This window comes from Rhinopithecus roxellana, chromosome 4 (assembly GCF_007565055.1).
Source record: "Rhinopithecus roxellana isolate Shanxi Qingling chromosome 4, ASM756505v1, whole genome shotgun sequence".
Taxonomy (NCBI): Eukaryota; Metazoa; Chordata; class Mammalia; order Primates; family Cercopithecidae; genus Rhinopithecus; species Rhinopithecus roxellana.
This window is the reverse complement of record NC_044552.1, coordinates 137,375,704-137,403,212: the sequence shown is the minus strand read 5'-3', so window position 1 is coordinate 137,403,212 and position 27,509 is coordinate 137,375,704.

Sequence of the window (27,509 nt, the reverse complement as noted above, 5' to 3'; positions counted from 1 at the left end):
GGAAATGGATCCATACTGGCTTTGTAGATTGCACCCAGGATGTGGGTTGTGAGAGTGGCAACTGGCTCTGGGATGTTCAGAATGGTACTGGGATCTCCTCTAACCCACCTCTAGGGTGCCACCACATGCTTTGGAGGAAGCAGCTGCTTCTGAATGACAGGCAATGGCTAACACTCAGCATTGTACACTTGGCAGCTGGGCCAATTTTGAGTGTAAGCTTACTGCTGGGGGAGAGTATGTCCTCCTTCCCACAGGAATTCTGTGTCTTGGTAAGGTTTCAACAAACGAGTGAGTAGAACTTGGATTAAAGTGTCTTGGTTTTGGCAGTCAATCTGCACTTCAGCAAAATGAAGTGAAATAGGGCATATTGCCCCCAACAACTCCATCATGCACATGATGACAGCTTCTGTGAAAGGTGCCAAGATTACTCAGCTTCAGAATAAGGCAGAGGTAGCTCGCAATAGCTTTACACTCAGTAACATGAAAAGGTAAAGTTTTACGCAGCACTATTCGTAATAGCCAAAAGCTAAAGACAACTCAAATGTCCATCAGCAGATTAATGGATAAAAATGTGGTATGTAAATGATGAGAACTTACGAACACAAAGAAGGGAACAGCAAACACTGGGGTTTACTTTAGGGTGGAGGGTAGGAGGAAGGAGAGTAGCAGAAAAGATAACTATGTGGTACTGGGCTTAATACCTTGTTGATGAAATTATTTGTACAACAAACCCCTGTGACACGAGTTAACCTATAACAAACCTTCGCATGTATCCTGAACCTAAAATAAATGTTTAAAAAAAAGTCATATGTACATACAATCGAATACTATTCGGCCTCAAAAAGGAACAAAATTCTGATACATGCTATAGCATGAACAAACCAAAAGGATGTTATGCCAAGTGAACTATCACAAAAGAACAAATACGGTATTATTTCACTTATGTAAGGTACCTAGAGTAGTCAAATTCATAGGAACAGAAAGTAGAGTGGTGGTTACCTGGAGCTGGGGGCAGAAGGGAATAGGGAATTATTGGGTAATGGTTAACAGATTCTGTTTGTGATGATGAAGTTCTTGAAATAGATAGTGTTGATGGTTGGAAACAATATGAATGTACTTAATGCCATTGGATATAGATAAAATCTATATTTTACCACAAAAGAATTTTAAAGAAGTAAGGTGTTAGAGGTTGGATTGGTGGATAACTGCATTTATTGCTACTCTGATCTTATGGGAGCTGGAAATCTATGTAACTTGAATATTAAAGCAAATCTGATCTTATTTTTACTTACAAGTTAGTGATGTCAGGAGAATTCTGTATTACAAAAATCTGATGTCCAAAAATACGAACAGAAATGAGTATCCTTTAATTTGAGAGGTGTCGTTAAGCCTTTAAATTATTTATTTTAGATGGATCCCCATCCATGTACCTTTGCTCAACTGTTCTCATACCAGGTAAGGTTCAAAATCCAAATATAACTACACCTAGGAAATGACTGTGAACCATGTCCTCCAAATTGTTTCTGCCAGCGGTACTGTGTGGAACTTTGAGGCTTCTTATTTCCATACTCAGTTCCCCTTCCACACCAAGCCTGTTGCCCAATCCTTATGTTGTACTGGGAATATGAACTGTGTGGGGATTTTGTTAACATGCAGCTTCTGATTCAATAGGACTGTGGAGGGGCTTAGACTGCATTTCTCACAAACTCCAAGGGAGCATGCCAGTCTGAGAAACACCTTTTGAGCAGCAAGGCCCTGGTCATGCTCCCTTTTGTGTCCGATGTGTGGGTCTTTTTCTTTCACTGGAACACATGCCACCTTGAAGGCCAAAACTGGGACTCACAACTGTGCATCTCTTCCAGCTTCCAGCATGATGCTGTATGCAGACATAGGAGCCCACGATACTTGTGCAATGATTAACTTCAAATTACAAAAATAAACAGCAAATATAGAAAGAAAAGAGGAAGAAAAATATTAATTAGAAAATAAAAATGGAAAAACTGTGAATAGTGTATGATATCCCAGATGAATAGACTTTCGTAAGTAAAAGAAATGAGCTTTATAATACTTCAGTGCTCACATGGCCTTGATTAAAAAGTTTAATACTCAGGAAAATATGTAGGAAAAAGTACAGATGATTTTCGTATTAGGCTGACAAATAGCATCTTTGAAAGGAATTTTATCTTTCAAATTTCAAAAAGGCTTGTCTCATTGCACACATGAAAATCAAACCAATTCTTGCCCGTCCAATTTAATTTCCAAGGATTCTGTGTGTGGGGGCACCATATAATAATTCCACATTATTTAGCATAGTGCTTTGTCCGTAAGCAACTATTAACAATTCCTCAGCACCGCTGATGTTCTTTGGAATAAGTTTACATAATAGGCCTCAGGAAATAAATACAATCTTAGAGTGTAAGCAAATCAGTTAACATAATAAAAAGTAATCATGAGTGAAACTGATCCTTGTTGATGTATAAAATAAATTTTATGCTAAATAGTATACAAGGCTGCTGATGAGCAATACCTTGAAGTAGGTTGTGAATTTTAAGTTTGCACAAGTTTTGCTTTTTCAGCATAAAAATGTATTTCATTCTGTGATCTTCCTGTGATGCTAATTCTTCTGAGATCACAATTTTTTCTTGTATTATTCTGTGGGCAGATTAATTTCTCAATATGTGCTAATCTACAATTAAGGTGCTTACATCTTCCCCTGCACTGATCTCTTCTATTTTCTGTAGCACATGAAGTGAAGTATAATATTCATTTTTCTACATCAGACAGGTCTTTCTGATATTGCTTTCTTCACAGGCACCACTAACAAAAGTAGAAGCCCTCATTCATCCCTGTGGTTGCCATATGGAGAATGTTCAATCCAACCGAACTACTTAAAGCAGATCTGAAGACCAGACAGCCTCCCTCCCTGATAGTTTATTATGCCTTGATCTCTGTAAATTGGAGGCCATAAATCTGACAGCAGCATTACAGCCTCTGAATTGAATGTATAATTTAATTTATAAACTCATGTTCTCCATTTCAAGAATTGTAACAAACCAAGTGTGTGCTAATTTTCTAACATGAATTAGTTTTTTGGTTAGTTTGAAAATTGACATGGCTTGAGGCTTTAATAGATATGAATTCTTAAACATTGGTTTGTTTAATCTGCTAGTTCTCATCTCTCTCTCACTATTTATTTGAAAGGCTTTGAAGTTTCTTATTACAAATTACATGAAACATTGATTAACCCCATAGATTTATTTGGGTGCTTTTGTTATTAGATATTTTGCAGAGACTCACAGAGGCAGAAGGGCGAAAATTCTGTAATTAATCAGGATTGCCTGGCTCTGTAGCTACAGTGTCAGTGAATTGGTTACCAGTAGGAGAGTTAATAGAAAAACATTCAATTTTAACATGGCCTGGATGCATCAAAGGGATTAAGCTGTAATGCATTTAATCCCTGTAACTCAAACAAAGAGAAAATTTTCCTGAGCAATGAACTGCATGATGTGTTTGTGGGGCAGCAAATGATAATTGTGGAACATCAGCTAAATAGCCAACTTTGTAGCCCAGCCATTTTGCATGGCACAGCCAGAGTGACAACCCAGGGGATTTAGCAGTTTTTAAATGCTAGTATTTGAGTAAAACTAAAATGGGTGCTATTTTTGAAAGTCCTAGTCTCAGGAATTCCCAAGCTATCAGAGATCCTACTGACAAGCCTTTAGGTTAAAACTCCAAGGCAGAAATGGCAATTATGTGGTACACAGGCCACAACATCCCCCAATACAGGGCCCATAACAGACATTCCTCTTCCCTCATAGCACCCTTTCCCACCAAAGAGTGTATCAAATTTGATCCACTTGCCATCCCTGTTCCAGGTCTTTTTTGAAAAGAAAAATACTATAAATTATTTAATTTCCGTGATCAAATTTCTCAGTTTCCAAACATCTGGTGAGGATGTCAAATAGCATATAGATACAACTCAACATGTATATATGTTGTTAATAACCTGTATTTATTTTGTTTTGGATGGCTTCTGAGTATTGTCTCCCAATTCAACTTTTTCTTTTGAGAAAATTGTAAATACACATGCAATGGTAAGAAATAGGCCAGGCGTGGTGCCTCAGCGCTTTGGGAGGCCATGGTGGGAGGATCCCTTGAAGCCAGGAGTTCAAGATCAGCCTGGGACCCTCCACCTCCACCATCTCTACTGAAAAAAAAAAAAAGGAAGAAGTAATCAAGAGTGCAGAAATATCCCATGTATTCATTTCCCAGTGTCCCACGATGTTAATATTTTGCAGCACTAGAGCACATTTTACAAATAAGCTATTGACATCGATAGAGTCAAGAAATAAAACATTTCCATCACTTCGAGGACCTCTTATGTTGCCTATTACAGCCACAGCCATTTCCTAACTGGCCGCATCTTCTCCTTAACCCCTGGCAAAGACTAATCTGTTCTCCATTTCTATAATTTTGTCATTTCAAGAATGTTACAAAAATGGAATCATGCAATATGTAACTTTCTCTGACTGGATTTTTTTCACTCAAGATTAATTCACTGGAGATTCATCCATATTTTTCTGCCCGGAAAATATACTTGTTTGTTTTTTATTGCTGAGTGGTATTCTATGGTATAGATGCACTGGAGTTTGTTTCATCTTTCACCTGTTGAAGGGTAACTGGGTTTTTTCCAGGTTTAGGCTATTATGAATAAAGCCACTATAAAAATTTGGGTACAGGATTTTGGTGTGAACATAACTCTTTGTTTCTCTAGGGGAAAAAATGTGCCCAGGAGTACAATCTCTAGGCCACATGGTAATTGCTTGTTTAATTTTTAAAGAAACTGCCAAAATGCTTTGTAGAGCAGCCATAGCAGTTTAAATCCCAAGCAGTTGATCTGTCCAGTTTCTCTGTATCCTTGCCAGCATTTGGTGTTGTCACTATTTTTTATTTAAGCCATTCTGATAGGTGTGCAGTGATACCTCATTGTGGTTTTTATTTGTATTTCTCTACTGGTTATTGATATTGAACATTTTCTTCATGTGCTTATCTGCCATCTATATATCCTCCTCAATAAAATGTCTTTTCATGTCTTTTGTCCATTTTATAACAATATTTTTTGTTGCTGGATTTTCAGAGTTTTTTTAAGTTAACGTATCTTTTAGATGCTAGTCCCTTGTCAGATATATGATGTGCAATTATTTTTTTCCCAGTCTGTAGCATGTCTTTTCAGTCTCTTAACAGAGTCTTACATGAAGCAAAAATGTATAATTTTGATGAAGTTCAATTTAAAAATTTTGTTTTATGTGCTTTTGGTTTCAAGTCTAAGAATTATTTGCCCACTACTAGATCCTGAAAATGTTCTCCAAATTTTTTTCTAAACATTTTATAGATTTATACTTTACAGTGAAGACTGTGATTCAAATTTATTTAATTTTTATATAAGGTATCAGACTTAAGTCTAAGTTGATCTCCTCCTCTTCCCTCTTCCCCTTCTGCCTCCTCTTTCTCCACCTCCCTGACTCCTTGTCTTCTTGTTGTCTATGGATGCCCAATTGCCTGATACCATTTATTTATAAGGCTACCTTTCCTCTTTTGAAGTGTTTTTGTAACTTCATCAAATATCAGCTGGAAACATTTGTATAGGTCTATTTGTAGGTTCTGTTTTAATGATCTGTATGTCTAGCCCTGCACAAATACAATAGGATTGACTACTGTGGCTGTAAGTCTTGAAATCAGGTAGACTGGTTCTTCCCACTTTTTTCTTATTTTTCAAAGTTATTTTAGCTGTGCTTGTGCCAATACCTTTCCACACAAATTCTAGAGTTCTTTTGTCCATATCTATAAAAATATTACTTGAATTTTGAAAGGAATGATATTAACCATATATCAGTTTTGGAGACAATTGACATCTTGACTATGTTCAGTCTTCTTATCTATGAGCATGATATATTTCTCTATTTATTGAAATCTTCTTTAATTTCTTTTATTATTGTTGTGTAGTTTTCAGCATATCGATACTGTGTGTGTATTGTTGGATTTATACCTATTCTTTTTTTTTTTTTTTTGAGCAATTGTAAATGGTATTGTATTTTTAATTTAGGTGTCTGTATGTCCTTTGCCAGTATATAGAAATACAATTGATTTTTATATGTTTACCTTGTATCCTGTGACCTTACTAGGCTCACTTATTAGCTCTTGTAGTCTTTTTGTGAATTCCTTAAGATTTTCAATATAGATCAAGATATTATGTTCAAATAAAGACAGTGTTATTTCTTCCTTCTTCACATGTATGACTTTTATTTCTTTTTCTTATCTTATTGCATTGACTAGAACTTCCAGTATTATGTTGAAATAAGTGTAGAGTATACATCCTTTTCTTGATAATAGGGGGAAAGCATTCAGTATTTTACTATTAAGTATAGTATTAGCTCTCGATTTTTTGTAGATGCTCTTAAGCTGATCAAACTTCCCCTCTATTCTTATTTTTCTGAGATTTTTTAATTATAAATGAGTGTGGAATTTTGTCAAGTTGGTACAATTATGCAATGTTTCTTAGCCTGTTATGATGGATTACAGTGATTGATTTTTAAGTATTGAGCTAGACTTTCATCCCTGGAATAAATGCCACTTGGTTAAAGTATGTAATTCTTTTTTTTTTTTTTTTTTTTTTTTTGAGGCGGAGTCTCGCTCTGTCGCCCGGACTGGAGTGCAGTGGCCAGATCTCAGCTCACTGCAAGCTCCGCCTCCCGGGTTTACGCCATTCTCCTGCCTCAGCCTCCCGAGTAGCTGGGACTACAGGCGCCCGCCACCTCGCCCGGCTAGTTTTTGTATTTTTAGTAGAGACGGGGTTTCACCGTGTTAGCCAGGATGGTCTCGATCTCCTGACCTCGTGATCCGCCCGTCTCGGCCTCCCAAAGTGCTGGGATTACAGGCTTGAGCCACCGCGCCCGGCCTATGTAATTCTTTTTATATGTTGTTGATTTTTCTGCTAATATTTTGTAAAGTATTTTCGCATATATATTCATAAGCAATATTGCTCTTTGTTTTTTTCTTTAATTGTGTATTGTCTTTGCATGGTTTTTGGTATCAGGATAACACTAACCTCATAATATGAACTGGAAGTGTTCCTTTATTTTCTATTTTCTAGAAGAGGTTGTGTAAAATTGGTTTTAATTCTTGTACATAAGTTTGGTAGAATTCTCCAGTAAAAACACCTGGGCCTAGAGATTTTGGGGGAAAATTTTTAAATTATGAATTCAGTTTCTTTTATCTTTTAACTGGTACATTTATATTTAAAATAATTATTGATATGTTATAACCTAACTATGTCATTTTGGTTTTATTTTTTGTTTGTTTTTCATTTATGTTTTCTTTTTCCTGCCTTTCTGTGGGTTACTTGAGCACTTTTTATAATTTTTTTTTTATTTATAGTGTTTTTGAATGTATCTTTTGGTATAACTTAAAAAACTCTTTTTGTAACTCTAGCTATTTCATTATGTATGTATTCATAACATCACAATCTACTGATACTGTCATTTTACCAGTTTGGGTGAAGTACAGAAATCTTACCTCCTTTTAAATCCCTTTATCCTCCCCCATTTATAATATAATTGCCTTAAATATTAATGTTTTCTCTACATTCATTTATGCTCCAAGGTTCTTTCTTTCAGTGTTTCCTTTCTGTTTAGGCAAATATTTAACTATAATTTTAGGGTCGATCTGATGATAACAAACTCTCAGGCTTTTTAAATCTGAAAATGTCTTGAGTTTGCCTTCATTCCTGAAAGATATTTTTGCTGGTTATGGGATGCTAGATTGATGATGATTTTCTTTCAGCATTTTTTATATATTGTGCCACCTTTGCTGGCATCTGTGGTTTCTGATGAAAAATTCATTGTCATTTTAATTATTTTCTCCACAGATAAAGTGTTGTTTTTCTCAGACTGCTTTCAAGATTTTTTCTTTATCTTTGGTTTTCAAAAGTGTGATTATTGTGTGTCTTAGAGTAAATTTTTTGGCTTTATTTTGTTTATGGCTTGCTAAGCTTTGTGAATTTGTAAGTTTGTGCTTCTTGTCAAATTTGAGAACTTTTCAGCCATTATTACTTCAAGTTCTTTTCAGCACCACTTTCCTTCTCCTCTCCCTCCATAATTCCAGTGACACAAGTGTAGATATTATGTTGTAGTCCCACAAGCTCCTGAGACTCTGTTTATTTTATCAGTGTATTTTTTTCTTTCATATTTTATAGTGGGTAATTTCTATTGCTTTATCTTCCTATCCACTGGTTCTCTGTTTATTTTCTCTGTCCTCTCCATTCTGATTTTAAAGTCCATCTACTTAGCTTTTTATTTCAGTTGTTATTTTATTTTTTTAGTTCTTTTGCATTTGATTTTTCTTTATCTCTTCTGTTTCTTTGCCCAGGCTTTCTAATTTATCATTTATTTGAAACACATTTGTAATTGATTACTGCAGTATTTTCATAAAAGCCACTTTAAAATCTTTGTCAGGAGATTCTAACATCTCTGTCTTCTTGGTGATGGGTTCTACTGATTGTCTCTTTTAATTTGAGAACTTCTTGGTTATTTGTAGAGTGAGTGATTTTTTATTGAAGTCTGGACATTTTCAGAATTCAGTTATAAGACTCTCAATCTTACAGCATAAATCTTCTGTTTTAGCTGTTTTTTCTTTTTTTATCAGACACTGTTCCAACAGAGAGATCATGCTTTATTATTGTCAGGTGGAGGCAGAAGTTCAGGCTTTCCTTTCATCCTCTATTGACACTGGAGTCCTCATTATTGCCAGGGGGAGATGGAAGTTGCCACTACCCATGGTGTTGGTGGCCTTGTTAGCGCTGGACAATGGTGAAAGGACTGACTCTCCACTTATGCCTCCTTTGACACCATCCCAATGGAGAAAGGACCAATTCATTACTACTAGGTGGGAGTGGCAGTCTAGGCTTTATGCTTGGTCTCCATGGATGCTGTGTGGGTTTGGAAGCTCATTACATGCTTGTGGGGATGAAAGCCCAGCTCCATATTTAACCCTCTCTGACTCCATCCTGGTGGAGATATTGGGGTGCCTAGGTATAGCCTGAGGAGTGTAGAAGTCTAGGCTCTCATTTGGCCTCTCTGGCACAGGTAAAGTGGTGCTATGATTTTGTGTGTGTGTGTGTGTGTGTGTGTGTGTGTGATGAGTGGCTGGAGTAGAACAGACTGTGTAAAAAAGTTTCTTGCCTTTTTTGGTCCTCTGGCTAGAGAGAGCAAACATTTTTTTTTTTTTTTCCTCCTGCACCCATTGATTGGCGTTTCTTGGTGGTTGATATTTTCAGCTTCTAGTCTGGGATATATGTGAAACAAAAAGAAAATCCAGTGATCTCACCACTGTGCTATTTTTTGGGTCTTCATTTCCATAGCCAGTCTTCCTCCTTCTCTCCACTATTCAGAGTCTTATTATGTTTGTTCTCTATCAACTACCAATGATTTTTAGTCGTACTTGGTGAAAGTAAGAGGGAAAAGTGTATCTACTCCATCTTCCCAGGAACAGCAGTCCAGGTCCATCTTTTTATTCAATAGGACATTTTAGAAAATATCCTGTGGTATTTTATTATAAGCAAAGTAATCATTATGCATAGAATCTGAGAATGTTGTTTTCAAAAACAACATTTGGCCCAGAAGCCCAAATAACATTTGGACATAACTCAGATATTAAAATCTTGTTAGGAAAGCTGCTGCTATGTTATAAAACAGAGATCTCCAGCTCTCCCCTACAATAGAAGACATACCATCTTCTCTTGCATGTTGTTCATTCTGTGAATCTGCTCACTAGTTTTGAGACAAACCGTAGATGACTACCAGATTTTTTGTTTTGGATTGGTTTGGTTTTTAGCTGAGGTCCTTTGTGTGTTTAAGCACCCTGAATGCCCTCTTGGCTTATGAGAACTGAGGGTTATAATAAAACTACTTACATAAAGTTGTTCATGACTTACTAAGTTACACTTCCAGTGATATTTGCATTTTAAATGAGGCGTACCACAAAAAGAGCAATGTTCAAAGAACGGACCTCATACAATATGTTTTCCATCATCAGCATGGGATATTTTCTGAGAAGGAAGAACATATTTACCAGAATTTTTAAAATTATGAGAAATCGCAGTTACCTTATAATTCACATTTAAGTCAAGCCCTATGTGGTGGTATAGAATTTTTTTTCAAAGATGTTACTGTTAGTAAATATCTTTACTTTCTGTATATATTCATGATTTTCTATGTGAAAAATGTGTGTGTGAGAGTATGAGCATATTGCATTCTGCTTGATTCAAATAATTCAGCCTAGATCACAAGAAGAGAAATTTGTTGTTCAGGGGATCATAGTGATCCTGGCTGTTTCCAACTTGAAGGAGTTTCTTCTGTTCATGGAAGCCCAGCACAGCAAATAAGAGCGTGGCTCTAGGTTCAGTGAAGCCTGGGTCAGATTCCTGCTCTGCCTTTTACTGGTAATATTGCTTCAGTAACTTTCTAAACCTCAATTTCTTCATCTGTTAATTAGACATTATAATATTATCTCATGTATGATAATTCATGTAAATCACTCAGCATATTAATACACACATGGCACAGACTTAATAAATGTTAGGTATTTAGAGTTAGTCTTTGAATTACTAAGATGATGGTCCCCTCACAGGGACAGATATGTTGCTCTGTGGATAGGACATCCATGTTGTATTGCCTTCCTGGAAAAATGCTCTATAAGGATAAATGGCTGGAAACCTTGAATGACATGAGAGAAGCTTGTGATCTTGCTTGTGGACCAAGTCCATCTGCTTGTGTACCTATCACCTCTTAACTTCTGCAAAGGTTGAATTAGAGCACACATATCTTTATGTTTTTGAAAATCTTGGGCTATCATAAAATATGTCTTGCTTCTCTCTCTTGTAATCACACCATCATTATTTTAAATCATTACAAAATGAGAGCTGTGTGGTGATGCACAAATCAAAATCTATCTCGGAGAGTAGTTTATAGCAGTGGAAGGGGTGCCTGAATTGCAATAATTTTTCTTGAGCTGGTAATTTTGCAATTATAGGTTAATTTGTCAAGATGTAAGTCATGTTTAAGTTATTTGAAAATAAAGCAGGATTATTGTTTTAGCCACACCCTGTGCTTATAGGAAAAGATGTACTTAAATTTTTAATGTCCCCATTGCCAAATCCTTGATATCAGATAAACTTAGTCATGGCCTCAGCAAACTGGGTTAATCTAGGCTACAAAGTCAGTAATATTGTGTTTCATTCACATCTAGAATTGTAATAAAAAAAAAATCTGAGCATGTGCAGGACCTTACAATGCCTATGAGTGAGGGATGGCTCACAGTGTCCTTCCTGGACAGAGTGAGGTCACAGTGAGGAGTGCAGCAAGACCAATCTATGCGGACCCTCCCCATAACCCCTGCCAACCCCACTTAGCCTGGCTTGAGTCTCTCCAAATTATTAGTTGTCCAACAACTCCACAGTTGAGCATTTTGCAACCTCAGTTAGCTGAGCTCATCACAGGACTAAATAACAAGTAGTGTTTAGAAGACACTAAATGTATGTTGAGTTGGATTTAATGAAGTTAAGTGGAAGAGAAACTAATGTCATTTCCTTCTGAAGGAAGGAGAAAGGTGGGGAGGCATTCCCATTTTTTGAAGACCTACCATGTGACAAGAAGAAGGGTGCAGTACACAGTTGGCACAATGGATGTGTTATGGCAAAGAATAGCATCACATAAGGAGTTTGTACTTGTCATCACCCCAAGCCTGGGCCACTTCCCTGGAGAATTACCATGACTCTAGCAATGTGATTCTTTAAATCTGTTGAGGAGAGAAGCAAGAGGGAGGGTTGTGGAAGGAGGAAACTGGCCTTCATTGAGTACCTGCTGTGTGGCCAGAACCCTGCTCAATAGTTTACATAGATTCACATCATATTTTGTCAGCACCCTTCAAGCCAAGCTCTGAAGTGCAGAGGTACCCCGTTAGCACCCCCAGCCCAAGAGAGTATCAACATCTGATAGAATAATGTTATTTTTCCAAAGAACTTCCATTTTGATAGTGACCAAAGGGTGATATAAAGGTTTGAGGCCACAAACTCTAACTGAGCAATATTTCTGTATTTCTCTCTCTCTCTCTCTCTCTCTCTCTCTCTCTCTCTCTCTCTCTCTCTCTCTCTCTCTCTCTCTCTCCCCTTACCTACTGAGGAAAGGGAGGGAGACAGAGATAGAGGGAGTAGAGATAGAAGAGGAAGAATGAGAACTCAGAGGACTGGAGTGTCCTCACTGTATGAGGCTTAACTCTGACTACCCACATTGTTGATCTTACCGTCTTGCCCTGAGAATGATATTTGATAAGAAAATGTTATGGAAAAAACCTGTGGTGTAGTACACTGAATCAAAGTAGATGCTGGTTATTTGTACTTAACATTATCTTTATTTATCACTCAGTCCACTTTTTTCCTTTTCTTTTCTACATTCCCAGTTATTTTTATGAGGCTTATGCTGACACAGTCTGTCAGAGTACTCCCCTTATCCTACTCCAAAGTAACACATCAATTTGGGCTTTGTTTTTCCCATTTGCACCCATGCCGATGCTGTTGTTAGGATGGTAGTCAGAGCACTTGGGTGAGTATACACTGTATGAGTATCTAGTGTAGTATCTAGTGTAGTAAATGTAGGTTACATTTATAGCAGTGTGTTTCAGTTTCAACTTCTTATAAGGCTATTAGCATTTAATTGCCTAAGTTGGTTATTTATGTGATGATACTACCAGGACTCAAGAGAAGACCTCAATTAAGATTCCAGGCCTGAAAACTTTCAAAAATACTCTCCTGGACCTGGGGACTCTCCCTCTAGCAGGAATTTAGCCCCTCAGGGACTGCCGGTGCCATTGCTACATTACGGAGGGAGGGTAGGTGGACTGATTCTGGTTCTGAGGCCTGGTGCATTTTTTCTATACCCATCCTCGTAGAATTACTTCTGAAGTCAAGCCTTGTCCGTTTGAATCAGTTCCCCTTCCTATCACCTTTTTTATATTGTGCCAATCTTCTTCAGAAGATGGGAGTACTTTGTTTGTCAGATTGTGTTTTATTCTTCTTGGTCTCCTCAGCCCCTCGTATAGGCTTGATCCAAGTAGGTATCCAGTAAAAGGAATGAATACATTAATGAGAGAAGAAATTACATGAAGTTTTAAAGAATAAATAACAAGACAATCTTTACCAATCTCTGCTTAGACACATCCAGATAAGGGTTCTTAATAGCTCCATAAGTCAACTCTTTCATTTTAGAATTGTTATAATGCTCCTCATTTGGAGGCAAATATGGATACTCCATAATTGGCACCATTTTCCTCCTTGTTTACCGCTTTGATAGAATAGAGACATGGACGCTTCTTATATGCTTATAGACATGAAGCTCCTGATTCAGTTTACCTTTTTTGCAGGCTGAACATCAACCTTTCCTCATAGGATGTGATTTTCAGACCCTTTATCATTCCTTGTCCCACTTTTCTGATTTATCACATTCTCTACTTAAAATGTAGTACCAGACCCTGAATACAGTTCTTAGACATGCCCTGACCAGTGACCTGGGTATTCTTATTGTCTACATCTGTCTGCCATCCTGCTACCTACTGCACTGTCAAGGAACTCAGTCTTAGCCAAATGAACTTTCTTCCTTCTTCGATTGTGCCTCTACTCGGAATCCCTTCCTAACTTTTCTACCATGAGAAACTAGTTAGAAGAAAACTTGAGCACACCATTTCACCTATGAAAGACAGGTTCAAGAGGTTTCAGCAGGTCGCCAATTCCTCCTTGCATTCTCTCTCAGGGCTCCATCCTATTGGTCCTCTCTGCCTAAAGTCAATGATGCTTCCTAAAAAAATAATCTAACCCCAAATGCATAGCTCATAATAGTACCATCCCTTTGATAAATGAAAATAAGAGATGAAGAAAGCATTGGTCATCATTTTATGCTTTTGGACAAGATGCTTATCATCCTTGTCCCATCCCACTATGTCTTATGCTGTCCTGACCCTGACAGTGGGGCAAAAAAAAAAAAAAAAAAAAAAAAAACCAAACCAAACAAAAAAAATCACATGAGATTGCTTTACTCTGCCCAATCTTCTTAGCATTTCCTAATTCCTCCCCACCTTGAGCCATGTGATGTCTTCTATTCCCAAGATGAGATTTGCAAGAGGTGTGGAAGCAGGCACCATACATAGTAGTCTAGAGATCATGCTTGGCATTCATCTGAGCATTTAATGCCTATTAACATAGTCCAAGATTATGTTAGTTTCTTGGCCTACCTTTTTACAATGTAGGCTCTTATTGAGCTGTGGCCATGAAAAACCTCCTTTCTATGCTTGTGCAAATTGCATTTAAGGCACAAATTCAGGTTAAAATTTTATCTTTTTGCCTAACATACCTTGTTAATAATTAAAAAGTCTTAGATTTATCTCTGGCAATAATATGGATCTAATTTGTAAACAAAGTTTTAATTTTATATTTAATATGAGTTGATGAAATGTGTGTACAGTCAGCCTTCTATATCTGTGGGTTCTGCATCCATGGAATCAATCAACCATAGATCTAAAATATTTTAAAAATATTGTGTCTGTACTGAAAATGTACAGACTTTTTTCCTTGTCATCATTCCCTAAACAATATAGTGTAACTATTTACATAGCATTTACACTGTATTAGGTTTTTTTTCATAATCTAGACATGAATTAAACAGAAGAATGTGCATAGGTTATATGTAAATATGATACCGTTTTATATCAGAGCCTTGAGCGTTAGGGATTTTGGTATTGGGAGAGAGGTCTTGAAACCAAAATCCTGTGGATTTTGAGGAATAACTGTAGTTAAAAAACTCCAACCCATTTTCTTCTATTTGTTTATACTTTATTAACAATTTCTAATGTTATTGCTTTGTGATCACATTGTATACAGTGTAACTTATTTTTTAGATGTTTTGTTTTCTTTGTGTGTAGGATGATATTATTGTAAGTTGTAAATGAGTGCTTGAAAAAAAGATGTACTGTTTTGGCTACAGAGTTTGCTATATTTATCTACTTACACTTATTAATGATCTTATTCAGATCTGTGTCTTTAGTTCCTTGTTTTCTTATTTGAACCGTCAAAGACTGAGTGGTAAATTCTGTTATTCCAATAACATTATATTTCTGCTGATTTCTCCTTATATTTCTTTTTCTTTTTTTTTTTTTTTTTTTTTTTGAGACAGAGTCTCGCTCTGTCCCCCCGGGGGCTGGAGTGCAGTGGCCGGATCTCAGGTCACTGCAAGCTCCGCCTCCCGGGTTCACGCCATTCTCCTGCCTCAGCCTCCCGAGTAGCTGGGACTACAGGCGCCCGCCACCTCGCCCGGCTAGTTTTTTGTATTTTTTAGTAGAGACGGGGTTTCACCGGGTTAGCCAGGATGGTCTCGATCTCCTGACCTCGTGATCCGCCCGTCTCGGCCTCCCAAAGTGCTGGGATTACAGACTTGAGCCACCGCGCCCGGCCTTCTCCTTATATTTCTAAAGTTTTTGATTTATATATTTTGATCTTGACCATTCAACTCATAGTTTTGTGACTATTACATATTTCCTGTAGATTATTTTCTCATTAATTGATATACAATGTGCTTCTTGATCTTCTTACTACTTCTATTATTATTGTTGTCTTGAATTCTGATATTTCTTACTCCAATATTCCAAATGTTATTTGCCCTTAGCTGATGCTTTATTTTTTAACTATCCTCTCACCTTAAATAGACTGTATTTTGATGGCTGTCTTCCATAAAGTTGGATTTAATTTTTTTTTACTCAACTTGAAGTTATTATTTCTAATACAAATGTTTAAACAATTTACATTTTCTGTCATCATTAAAGTACATTTGTTTTATTTCTGCCACCATTTTAGGTTATCTGTTTTATATAGGTCTTGCTATTTCTTTTCTTTTGAAAAGGTGGATAAGTTTGCCTAAATGAAAAATGTGTTTATATATGTCAAAAATCAAAACATTTAAAAAAAATAAAAAGTGATTAACTGGGAAAAATATGTACAATATATGTACTGGCAAAAGATTTATACTCTTAATCTTTTAGGAGCTCTTTCAAATAATTTGAAATTATAGATAAAGGCCAATTGAATTATGGGAAAAGTTTACAAACAGACAATCCTTTAACAAGGAAAAACAAATGTTCAATAAATATTTTAAAATACTCAAACTCGCAGGTCAGAAAGGAAGCATAAATCAAAGTAATGAATCGTTAGCATTTTGAACTTATCACAGTGGTAACCTTCTTCTTCATAGTATCTGAAGTTTGTGGATTTGAGTTAAATGAATAGTTTCCTAAGCAAAATAAATACATTGAAGGATAATGTATCAAAACCCATGATATACGCACATTCTGTTTTCTCCAGAAAATTCACAAATTTATCATAAAAAACAAAGTTATTTTAGAAATATACACAGACATGTACAATGATGCTAATCATTGATATTTAAAATGATAAAATATTAATGACAAAAGTAAAATTTGGTTAAATTATAATAAATTCATAAGATGCAACCAAGTTTCAGAGGAACGTTGAATAGTCATAAAATATTTTGTTTGAATGACATGTTAAAAAGTTTGTGTATAATACAAAACCAATTTGTGGTAGTGCCTATATTTGTATATACATATATACACATACACTTTGAAATTGAAAAAAAAATGAGACAGGCTGGAAGGATATAAACCCATTGTTATCACTGGAATTTGGGGTGATTTTCATTTTTTTCTTGTAATTTTTAAGATTTTTCATATTCTCAAGAAAGAATATCTATTCTTTGTAGTCATAAAAGAAAGAATATATTTCTAAAAATTGAGCAGAGCCATGGGAAAGCACTAGAAACTGACTGTTAGACTGATACACAACAACATTCAGTGTGGTGCTTAAACAGCCATGAGCCACCCTGACTGCACAAATCATGCTCACAGGATAATCAAGAGAGAGTTTGTGGAATTCCTCTCAGAATCAACTTCATTTTGGTTACCAGGAACCAACTGAGGCCATTTTAGCTTAGGACTGGTTGTTGGTATTCATAAATTTCTTTTTAGATAACAATCTCTTTTAATATATGGGGTCCTAATATAATAATAATAGCCATAATTCATTTGAACCTCTACTGTGTGCTTTATATACATTATTGCATATAATTCTCACAACCATCTCCTGTCTTTCGGTCTTGTGCTCTTTTCACTATATCCATGTAATCAACTATAAGATTGTTTTGCATGTTTATGTTACTCCTCTTAGAAAAAATCAAAATATCTTGTAGGGATATGAAATTCATTTCCTATCAAATGAGATCTTTACCCAGCTTGTGCCACAGAAACCATCCAGGCCTTTATTTATGTGGCTGATGCAGGTTCAGAAACAGCCTTGTGGCTACCATGGGCAAGGGTGTCTGTGGCAAGAGAAGTGGCACTTTTGGTGGCATATCAGGTGGTGCTATCAGCCTGTCCTAGCCAAGGCTAGGAAACTGTGTCCCAAATGAGTTATGTTTCTTTTCTATCCCAAGATTTCTTTCTCCAGTCACATTGAGAGGATTAACAGTCCTAGTTTTCCTGATAAACCCTCCTTATAACAGATTAAGTCTTCAGTCCTCTAGCTGCTGCTTGGACAATAACTTTGAGGGACTGAAGGACTCAGGCATAGTAAAAGAGTTATTGGCAGGCCCAAACTGAAGCCTTTCTCTACCCTTACTCCCTGTCTGATCTTGGCATAATACATAATGTTTCTGGGCCTTTTCTTTTTTCCTTCAATAAAATTGGAACCTGCTTCAAAGGTTGTTGTGAGTATGAAATGAGATGCCATCTGTCAAGTGTGAGGTATTAGCATGCAGTCTGCTTTCTGCCTGCTGTTGTTTGCTATTGTGAGCCAGACCACTCTAGGCATTGTCATACTGGCCCTGCCCCCTAGGCACTTTTATCACTCCACATTCAGTCTTACTGAGATACTCCCCTCTCTAATGGCCTGTGTCCAAATTCCCAAGATACAAGTAGCCAGTGGATCTATTGCAAATATTGAGTATTTAGTCTTCAAAACAAATACATACAGTGATACTGATACATAAGACCTGAGAGAGTCAAGCAGTCAATGACATCTTGATATGTTAACAGCATGTATTAGTTGTTCACCACCTTAAGGAGCAAAGATCAGAGAACTGGAGAGTTAAAATACAGGATATGAATATTTTGATTAGGGATGAGAGGGAGTTCCAGTCACATATTCATGAATTTATTCTACAGATATTCACTGAGAAACCACTTTAAGGTAAGCACAATAGGGAAATGTGGCTGGGCGTGGTGGCTCATGCCTGTAATCACAGCACTTTGGGAGGCCAAGGTGGGTGGATCACCTGAGGTTAGGAGTTCAACACCAGCCTGGCCAACATGGTGAAACCCTGTCTCTACTAAAATATAAAATTAACTGGGCATGGTGGCACATGCCTGTAATCCCAGCTACTTGGGAGGCTGAGATAGGAGAATTGCTTGAACCCAGGAGGCGGAGATTGCAGTGAGCCAAGATGGTGCTATTGCACTCCAGCCTAGGTGACAAGAGTGGAAGTCGGTCTCTAGAAAATCATGATGAGGAGGCCACATAGGTAATTATAATTCAAGGCAATCTGAGGTGCTGCAGGAGGAGACGAGCTAGAAGTGCTACTCTATTTCAGGGCTTGGGCCAGCTGAAGGTGCCAGGCATCTGCAAGACATCAGGGTGCCTCAGGGGAAAGTAGGGTGGAGGCAGTAAAGATCATGTCTGCGAACTCTGCAATTTTGCCTCTCACCGGCTTTGTTACTCACATATGCAAATCTGGATGTAAACTCACTCGGCTCTTCTGTAGCATGCCACTACTGCTAACAGGGCTAACAGTGTCTGCTGGGTGGACTAAAATATACAGTGTGATCTTGAAACACAAAAGTAGAACTACAATGGTGAAGCTGCATAGTAGAGTTCACAGTGCACATACCTGCAGGCCCCACTGATCCCTCGCTTGTAGATCTTGAGCAAATTATTTTATTTCTTTATGATTTGCTTGCCTCTTTGCTTTCATGGGGATAATACATATTTTAAAGTTTGTTGTGGGGGATTAAATGAGATACTTTTTCAGTTTGTTCCTAGCTCATATTAAACCTACTAGTGTAATTTCCTTCCTATGTTTTCGCCAACCTCACCTGTGCCTTCTCTTCACTTGAACGAAAGTTCTTTGGTGTTCAACGTGGTCAATGGCAATTCTAGTCTCTTTCATTTCCTGCTGTTTATTATTTTGAAACCGCAAGATTGTGTAGGGTAGACCAGCATGTTTCCATGTACCACATTTGGGCAGTTGATAAACTTTGATTAGTAATTGGTGTCATGAATTTTTAGAATTTAAAAAATTCAAAAGAGTTATTTTTAACAAGCAAATAGGGTTTAGGTTGTTTTAAACTTTTTTCCCTTTCATTAAAAATAATACCACTTAGATATAATTTAATTTTTTTTCAAAAATTCTCAAGCCAATTTAACTTAATTTATTAAATGATAACAAAGAAGTGTTTTGAATAATGAAAATGTTAAATTTTTAATCTTCAAAAAGAATAACCAAAGACATGAGAGAAAAAGGTGGGAGTTTCCAAGTTGCCAAAACCAGAGAATTCCACTTTTTAAAAAACAGAAAGTAGCTATTCCATATCATTTGTCAGAGTGAATGCCAAAAAGGAATCATCAATTTATCTGTTTTCTAAAAATATATTTTTTAGTTATATTGTTTAGGACATATTTTATGTTTATTTATGAAAATTATAATGATTCAGGTGATGTTTTATCTGTGGATTTGAGTATTTCATTATTTTTCAAAAAAATTTTTTTTTTCAAATTATAGTGACTGAAAGGAGGTAAAATATATTTTTCTTAATCATTGTACTAATGATTACTTTTTGCTTTGTAATTTTGGTTCTTGGGATTTAGGGATTGCTAAATATGCTAAGGTATGGGATGAGCATTGCATATCTAGATTTTAGAGGTTTATCTAACGTTGAAGATAAACGGGACATGTTGGAATTGGGCGAAGTAATCACAACACCATTTATTGGGCTCTCTTTCTTTGGAAAATATTAACTTCCCTTCATAAGGACAGGGCATGCTTGGATTAACATGGGAAGTAAGAAAAGCACCCTTTGACTACTTGTGTTAACATGCAGTAGTCAAAAAAGTATTGGCACAAAATCAAGTTGTACTATTAAGCTTAAATATTTTGTCATTCTATTTGTAAATGGATTGAGACTGTTACATCTGATGAGACTATATTACAGTTCTTTCTACTTCCTAAGTAATTTCCTTCTACTTAGATTTAAATTGTTGAAGCAGTGCATATTTGCAAAGACCCTACTGGATAAAAGTAGTTTGTGCTTCTGTTTTCAAAGAACAGCAAGGTTGTAGACTGATGGTTATCCTCACGATAATTTGGAATGTGTCATCCTGGTTGCCTTAAGGATAATTTACTCTAAAATTCTTGTTGGCTTTAGCAAAAATTGTCTCAAATTTAAAATAACAGTCTGAGTTTATGGCAGATGATTTTAATATTTTATTCTATAAAGTCAAACTACGTCATGGAACAAACAGATGGAATAATGGTTTGGAGGGCTTTGTTAGCCACAATAGTGTTTAGTAAATAGTTGTTAACTGGTCTGTGCTGGTGGCCAGTCAATGGAATTTGGAGTAAGATGTCAGGACATCAGGCAGTGGAAGAGCAAAATTGAAAAACGACTCTTTTTTATAGGCCAGAAGTGCTGAATATCTCCTGCTTTCTCCTGTTACAATCCTCTTTCAACAAGTCTGCTGAGCTGTAACTCTCTGATAAAAGACTTACATTCTTGAGAGTTTCCTACAGATTTTGTATTGTAGTCATCCCCTCTGCTTTTTTTATGGCATGAGATTTTTAGCTGCTGTGGAAAATGTTAGAAATACAATAGTGACAACATGAATTTCAAAATGCTGTGGAGTCTGGTTCTAAATTAGTTTGGGATATACAAAACTATTTCCTGGTTCTATTTCCATTTCCATTCTCTTGATTTTACTGAAATAGAGCCACTGATTGAGAGACTGACTGGAAGTATTTAGAAGATTGATAGTCCAGAAGCAAATTTCTGTTCCTTGTGTTAGGATGTTTGAGGAATATAAATGCGATATGGTACCTTGACAATGTTAATACATATTTTCATGTGAAAGCTTAGGAGAAATGTGTTTCAGCTAGTGAAAATATGTTAAACCCTGCATGTCTATATTTACTGAATGCTTACTATGTGCAAGGAAGCCATGATTCTGCCCTCATGAAGCTTCCATTTCAGCAGCATCTTCATTGTAGCTGTAAGACAGTTGCATCCTCAGTCCTTCCACAAAGCTTAGCAGTGGGTATGGGAGTTCTAGGTGCCAATAGCAGGACTAAAACATACAGAACGAGAAAAAAAAAAAAAAAAAAAAAAAAAAAAAAAAAAAAACTGAGAGAATGAGAATAATAGAAGCAGGGAGAAGTGGATACAAAAAATATGTGCTTAGTGAGTCGAGGTGGGGATGGGAAGAAGACACCAGTGATTGTGTTAGGAGCCACTCAGTGGTCCAGCCAACCTACCCCTGAAGTATGTGTTTCCCATTGTTAAAATATTTTACACACCATTTCAAAGGTAAGAAATTGCACCCACCTAACCTGTCAAGGAGCTGATATTAAAGTCAAAGTCAGTCGCATTGCCACAAGAAAGCAGAATTTCTGATTGCCAGTGCAGAGTATATTTTCCCCTTTTATGGTTTATTATAAAAACATTTGTGCTGACCTGTAAGTTGATAAGTGCCAATTGGAACCAACTCACTTGAGAGGAAAATTATTTATGATTGCAATTTGGCTGTAAGGCTTCTTCGGTATTGCTGCTATCCTGTATCAAGAATTAAAATTAGCAACACCAAAAATGGCATTTTCTCACCTGTGTAAAAACATTATTTAGTAGCTTCAATGGATCACAATAGATACTTGTCCTCAGGACACATCCACATAGCTGTGGCTGAGCTTTTCTCTAATCATAAACTGTCTTTGCTGCATAATCTATCCTCTCATTAAGCATACTTCTTGACAAATTTTCCCTTTTCTTCAAAAGGCCTCTTCTGGCCTGTCTGGGTTATGTATTGACCTATTTATTTTGTGTGTGGGTGGTTTTCGTGACTCCTCTTGGCCCCAAAATTTAATGGCTGAGTCTAAATTTTTAGCTCTGAGTGAAATGGAAATCATTACTAAAATGCATGTGCACCTGTTTCATTTCCAAAGTCTTCCTCAATTTGCATGTCTGTGGTTGTTCAGCTCAGAAGATCAGATGGTACTAATGAGGCCTGGTTATGGTTTTGATGCTTAGGTGGCAGTTAGTACATATGTCCTGGAGACCAAGCTGAACTCTGAACCCAGAGGTACTCTGCACATGCATAGCCATGGTACTGGAGGGCCAGATGGAGAAATGAAGGTGAATCTGAATAAATCTGTCATCATCAAAACAACTCAGTGGTAAGCTTTCTTGATGAGGTGTCTCTTCTCGGTAGCCACTTCTTTGCATATGAAAGCAAGTGCATAAATATGTGGTGGATGCATCTGCAAATTTTCAAGGTGAGAACTTGACAGGTTTGGGCTAGTCCCAGAAAGCAGACTACGCAAAATTACCATGGTGCCAATTCATGGGGTGGAGTTTCCATAAGAGTTAGGCTGCCACTGCTGCTCAATTTCCTGCCTCTTCAGCCATGGGAAAAAAAAAAAAAAAAAAAAAAAAAAAAAAAAAACAAAAACAGAATCTGAAGTTTTGTTCATAAACCATTGTATAAATTACTCTGTGTGCTCAGGGGTGGTAACACCCCATAAACTTTGCTGAAGGATCTTCTCTGGTCTTGGAGAAACCAATTGTTTAGCCGACATCGTGGACTGAGCACATACCTATGGCCAGTTACCACATGGAAAGAAAATAAACAAACGGGGACATTCTTGCCTTTTAGGAGGTTAGGGAAAAGGGCTTCAAAATGTATGAAAAAGATACAAGTGAACAATGGAAACATAAGAAAATATACTTATCTAAATATAATTGGACACAAGTAGCCAAGTAGCTTCCTCAGGGGACAGCTTCATGTGTGAAGTGATTCATAAACAGAGTTTGGAGGTAGAGCAAGATGTACCCAATACAGGACAGGAGGAAGGATGTTCCAAAAGAGAGGATCAAACATGTTTACCTGGTGGATTGCACAACAGCAGCACAAAGGGCAAGCTGTGAAACATGACGAGAAATGTATTCTACTAGTGTCATTGTCTATCTTATCTTAAAAACCAGACAAACAAAAAGTCTCTCCACCAACCTATATCCCTGTTGTAGCTAATGCTCTAACCTACTCCTGAGGACTGTATGCAAATATCCCAGTTCTCTTCCTTCTGGATGCACGATAGCATTCTACTTCTCTGCCTTGTTTGGCCATGTGACTTGTCTTGACCAGTGAAATAAGGGTGAAATGGCAGGTCTTGCTTCCAGGTGAAAGCACTTAATTGCCAAGGCGAGGTACAGCAGTTCTCTCTTCTTGTTACAGCAATTGCAGATGCATGTGCTGAGGTGGAGCCTTCACTGGCCTGGGCCTCTGTGTGACTACCATCAGCAGAGTTCTCCTGATGACCTGAATTGGACATGTAGCACAATGAAAAATAAGCCTCTGTTATGGTCAGCCACTACAATCTGAGAGTTGTTCCTTCAGCCTAAGTTAGTCTATCCTGGATGATACAAATGTTGTTGTCACATTTTTCTACATATCTTTCATTCACTCCTCAACTCCCTACACTCCAATTTCAATCCCTAACACTCTAATTAAACTATTGTGGAAAGATCACAGTTGCTATACACAATGATGGTGTCTGGCTTTATCTTCCATGCTGTCTTTGCTGCATTTCACACTGTTGACCACTTTGTTCTTGAGACTCCTTTTTCCCTTGGCTTCCATGACATCATTCTTTGGTTTCACCTTCCAGATAATTGATCATGTGTTTTAGGTATAAAATCCAAATAACCTCATTTACTCTCCCGGTTTTTTAACTAATATGTATGTGACTAACATGCTGATGAGTAAGTGTGTTCTTCCTAATCCAGTACAGGCTGTATACATAATATAGAATCATAAAGCAAAAGGTCATTCAAAAGCAACATGTCCACAATAAGATTATCTCTGTTCTCAGGCCTGATTATTCTTTAAAGTAATAAAATCATTAACTGGGAATCTTATTTGATTTCTCCTTTCCCTCAGTGATAGCTCCCCAAAGCAGTGTGTGATCAGAAATTACAATGCTGTTTATAAATCTTATCTGCCCATATGTCCGTATCTTTCTTTCTTCCTTTTTTTTTTGTTTCTTTCTTTCTTCTTCTTTTTTTTTTTTTTTTTTTTTTTTTTTTTGTTCTTTCTAGATAGAGTCTCACTCTGTCACCCAGACTGGAGTGCAGTGGCGCATCTCGACTCACTGCAACCTCTGCCTCCCGGGTTCAAGTCATTCTCCTGCCTCAGCCTCCTGAGTAGCTGGGACTGCAGGCATGCACCACCACATCTGGCTAATTTTTTGTATTTTTATTAGAGATGGGGTTTGACCGTGTTAGCCAGGATGGTCTCGATCTCCTGACTTCGTGATCTGCCCACCTTGGCCTTTGAGGAATTACCAGACTGCTTTCCACAATGACTGCACTAATTTACATTCTCATCAGCAGCATGCAAGGGTTCTCTTTTCTCCACAACCTCACCAGCATCTGTTATTTTTTAACTTCTTAAAAATAGCCATTCTGACTGGTGTGTGATGGTATTTCATTATTATTTTGATTTGCATTTCCCTAATGATTAATGATGTGGAACTTTTTTTTTTTCATATGGTTTTTAGCCACATGTATGCCTTCTTTTGAAAAGTGTCCTTTGTTCACTTTTTAATGGGGTTTTTTTCACTTGATAATTTAAGTTCCTTATAGATTCTAAATTTTAGACCTTTGTCAGATGCATAGTTGCAAACATTTTCTCCCATTCTGTAGGCTATCTGTTTACTCTGTTAATAGTTTCTTTGGCTGTGCAGAAGCTCTTTAGTTTAATTAGGTTCCATTTGTCAATTTTTGTTTCTGTTGAAATTGCTTTTGGCACCTTCTTCATAAAATCTTTGCCAGGTCCTATGTCTAGAATGATATTTTCTAGGTTATCCTTCAGGGTTTTTATAGTTTTAGGTTTTAACTTAAGTCTTTAATCCATCTTCAGTTGATTTTTGTATATGGTTTAAGGAAAGGGTCCAGTTTCAATCTTCTGCATGTGGCTAGCCATTTCTCTCAGCACAATTTATTGAATAGGGAGGACTTTCCCTATTGCTTGTTTTTGTTGACTTTGTCAAATATCAGATGGTTGTAGATATGCAGCATTACTTCTGGGCTCTATTTTGTTCCATTGTTCGATGTGTCTTTGTACTTGTTTTTGCATAAATACCATGCTGTTTTGGTTACTGTAGTCATGTAGTATAGTTTGAAGTCAGGTAATGTAATGTCTCCAACTTTGTTCTTTGTGCTTAGGATTGCTTTGGCTATTTGGACTCTTTTTGGGTTCCATGTGCATTTATAATAGTTTTTTTCCAGTTATGTGAAAAATGATCTTGGTAATTTGATAGAAATAGCATTTTATTTGTAAATTGCTTCACCTTCACACCTTTGTACATACTGTCCCCTGGACATAAACTTCCTTCACCTGGCTAATGTCCACTTTTTGTTTAAAAATCAACCTAATCATCATCTCTTCCAGAGAGCCTTCCCAACTCTTCAACACTGAGTTTTAAGGGTCTTGTCTCCGTGGTCCCATAGCACTTATAACACTGATTGGTAGAAGTCACTTATGGATCAATTTCTCCTCCAAAACTGTGTGTTACTCAACACTAAGCCCATCTTTCATTTCTATATTTTCCACACCTAGCAAATATCTGACATGCATTAGGTATGCAATAAATGTTTGATGAATGAATTCACAGCTGCTGGGTCTAGAAAGTCATGATCATGATTTTTACTTTTAATTGAAGAATTTGGGGAACCATTATAGACATTTAAGAAGGTGATGATACCCAAATGATAATTGCAGAGGGTGATTAGAACAAAAGAGAGAAGGCATCTTGAATTTCTCAGAGATGGTAAGAATGAGGAGAAAATAAGGAGCTAAAGAATTAGAGCATTTGATTTCCCAGAATTCTGTTTTTAACAATTCTCACTGTAACTTACTATGTTTAAAGTTAGTACAAAGTGTTAGAGGCAGAGTTATTAAATAGTTTGTAAATTCAGCAAGAGAGAAGCCAACATATTTGAAGAGTTAATCATTTAAACCTCACATTTTAGTCTTAACAAAGTCTTCCACAATTGTTTTTAAAAATATTAATGTCACCTTAATTTTGACATTTATGAAAAGATCTAATATACTTAGCCTATATCTAAAAAGCCCCCCCCCCTTTTTTTTTCTCACTCTCTTTATGGAGAAGTCTAATCACTTCTCTCTTTCTGTCAACTAACCTGAACTGTTGTCTTTTGCTTCTAACTTTTCTTTTCTTTGTTGTTTTTTTTTGTTTGTTTGTTTGTTTGTTTTTTTTTTTTTTTTTTTTTTTTTTTTTGCCTCGATGTAATGTGCAGAGGTTCTGGAAATGAAGAAAAGGTGATTTGTGAGGAGTTGGCTCTACTAGTACTATACAAGAGGGTGAGCAATAAGCCTCCCAATACTTTCCGTGCTCTTGAATCCTGGGTCATCATAATTCTTCCAGGGCTGGCAGCTTGCTTATCTTTAGTGAAAGCTAGGCATAATTTCAAACGTCACATTGCAGAGAAATCACTCTCCTTGTCATCAGGAAAAGAAAGAGAGACACAGGAGAGGAAAGATGCCTTCTTATATCTGGAATCTGGCACTGTCAGCCATTTGGAACTTGCCTCCTAGGCTCTGTCTGGCCTTGGCTTGCAGAAGGCAGGGTTGCTGTGTAGCACAAGGAGGTGCAGAAACAAACATGGGCGCAAAACCAAATATTTGACTGCAAGAAATGTTCTGAAAGTTTTAAAGTGAAATACTACTTCCAGCTGTCACTTTATACAAGGATTAAGTTGAGCTCAAGGGGCTGCAGAAACTAAATAAGAAAGGGAATTATCTATTAAACTACTGATCCAAGTTGCAGAAGATGCCTAGGTATTCTACAGAAAGATTACTTTTGATCTATTTGTCTACTCTTCGATTTACTCCTTCACCTTCTCACTTGTCTTTCTGTATATATCTGAAGATGTGCTATTGCTACTGCTAAGGTAGATGGCAGAGCTTCATATTTTTGGTGAAGAATATGAAGCTTTCCTATGGTGAAGGACATCCTGCCCACTGGTCTCCCTTTCTTTTTAGGAAATGTTGCCTCTTG